This window comes from Pteropus medius, unplaced genomic scaffold (assembly GCF_902729225.1).
Source record: "Pteropus medius unplaced genomic scaffold, Ma_sr-lr_union100, whole genome shotgun sequence".
Taxonomy (NCBI): domain Eukaryota; kingdom Metazoa; phylum Chordata; class Mammalia; order Chiroptera; family Pteropodidae; genus Pteropus; species Pteropus medius.
Genome location: NW_024345601.1, coordinates 4,537,387 through 4,539,815, shown reverse-complemented (window position 1 = coordinate 4,539,815; position 2,429 = coordinate 4,537,387). Strand labels below are relative to the sequence as shown.

At 44.9% G+C, this 2,429-nt stretch overlaps 1 pseudogene; it reads left to right on the top strand.

Annotated features, from left to right (window-relative positions):
* The first annotated feature begins 2,055 nt into the window (after positions 1-2,055).
* LOC120612120 (uncharacterized) lies at positions 2,056-2,174 on the top strand (annotated as a pseudogene).
* Positions 2,175-2,429: the final 255 nt, after the last annotated feature.

The window sequence follows — 2,429 nt, the reverse complement described above, 5'->3', positions numbered from 1 at the left end:
CTGTGCCTTTAGTCTTCCTCTTCCTGTTGGAGTCAGCCTACAGGAGAAGCTGGCAGGAGACTGGTGGGCCCAGAGGGAGAGGGCGAGCATTTATTCAGCCCTCCATTCCTCTGCCCTCACCGTGGTTAGGAGTAGGGGTGCTCTCTTGGCTAGTGGCCCTCCTCTAACCAATGACTGGAAACACTCCCCCAGCCCTGCAGGGAGAGTGTGCAACATCTCCATTTCCTTTGTGGTTCATTCCACTTTGCCCACCTGGCTGTGAGCAGCCCCTCCATTAAGAAAATGCCCTTAGTAATCCCTGTTGAGTTGCGGCTTGACTCCTGTCATTGCCCTGACCCACAGCCCCTGACGGCATCTGGCTCCAGCAAAGCTGCAAATGTTCAGTATTAGACTCAGATGACTTTGGTTCAAACCTCAGCTCCACCTTTTTCTCCCGCGCTGCCTCTCTCAGCCTTCGTATCCATATCTGGAAAATAGATATGATAATAGCAATGCTACCTGTCTCAACCTTCCCAACATGGCAAATAATAGATCCTTCTTGAGACCTGCTCAGGATAAGGAGGAGGAATTATGGAAGGGCTTTGGGAGTCCTGATGAGAATGAGGAATTGGACTCGGGTGTTCAACACTAGCTCCTTTTGTCTATCCATGTTGGCTTCTGTCCTTCTTCCTCTCTCTGCTAGGCTTCAAATGTAGCCAAACATGGTTCCCCTCCAGCTCACGAGTTTATATACTTAGTAAATAAAGACTTTATTCCACAAATAATGGGCTCACATTTGAATACCATGCTGCCACCTACTTATATCCACTTATCGCCAAGAACCACTCCTCGGGTCACTGAATATTCTTCTACATTGTTAGACGTACAGCACCCCATTAAGCAACCACCTAGCTCCCCACTGGACTTTCTACTGATATTTCATTTTGTTGACTTGTCCCTTAGCCTAGGATGTTTTCATAGTAACTATCACTGGTGTTTGGGACACATGCCCCTTCCCCAGAGTCAGCTCCCAGGGTTCCTTTTAAAGCAGGCAACCTACTCACTCCATCCTGATTTCTTTCCTCCACCTTCAGCCCTTGATCTGTCTCTCATCTGAAGCTCACCACAGCAAGTATGGTGGCAGACACGGCATCCTCTCTCTCCAGTCCCGCTTTGACTTACTCTGAGCTTTCCGGAGATATTCTCCTCAGGGATAAAACCACCTTTGGTTTGGTCCATGATCCCTGGCAGCACTGACTTTTAAAATACAGTTGACTTGCGCTGAAGAAAGGTACAAAGCTACTGTTCTCTCCTTCTCAAAGGCCAGCTCTGCTTTTTAAGTTCAAACAATAGCAATTCGATTGAACACACACATTCACATCTCTCCTAAGGCCTTTTAAAAGAGGAAGAGGACACTACAGAGCTTCTAAAAATATTGTACAGAATAAAATTTTAAATATTGTATTAGTCACAGTCCCTGGGAACACAGATGGCACACTCAAACTGGGCAATTTGAGGGGTTTAATAAACAGACTATTTACAAAGGTGAAGGGAGGATTTAGGAAACTAATGCAGGGTGATGCAGAATCCTGGAGCCAGCAACATCAGGGGATCATTCCTGAAGGTGAAGGAGCAAGTACTAGTGACAGCATGGATTGGGCCCTGGATAGGAACTGGGGCCTTTAGAAGACAGGTGTACCCAACCCTCGTGGATCCAGAAAGGAAGGAGCTGGAGGGACAAATATCCAGACCTCACTTTCCTCCTGTCCTACAAATATTATCCCATTGGATGGACACAGCTGGAAGCTAGATGTCATGGCTGCCTATTGATGCTGTGACCAGCATCCCAGGACACAGGTCAGAGGAAACAGAGACCCCGTAGGGCTCAGAGGGGAGTGGGGAAGAGCAAGTAGAAGATATACCTTCAAAAATTCTCTGAAAGTATACAACCCAATTACAAATTAAGAATTTAGTCAATAGAAACTAAAGTGTAATTATTTGCACAACTGATTTGTTTGCACAAATGACTTTTTGGTTTTACATTTTCTACTAGTTATCTTTAAATTACAAACTTCTGTCTATGGCCTTGCCACCCTGAACAAGCCCGATTCTGTCCGATCTCAGAAGCTAAGCAGGGTTGGCCCTGGTTAGTACTTGGATGGGAGACCACCTAGGAAGACCAGGTGCTGTAGGCATAAAAAATAAAAATAAGTTGACAAGGTCCTTGCAATCTGTGAGATCAACCAAAGGTTGCCTCACCTAAAAAAATTTTTAAAAATAAATAAATAACAAACATCCCCCCTATAATTAAAATAAGGTTTTATTTATGGGAATTTCAGCTTACTCAGAACTATTCAGTACCCAAGATATTTAGGTCAATACAGATATGGAGAAAACTTGGGTTGGCTTTGAGTTAAGCACATTTCCCAAAAATGTCCCTTCCAGCGATG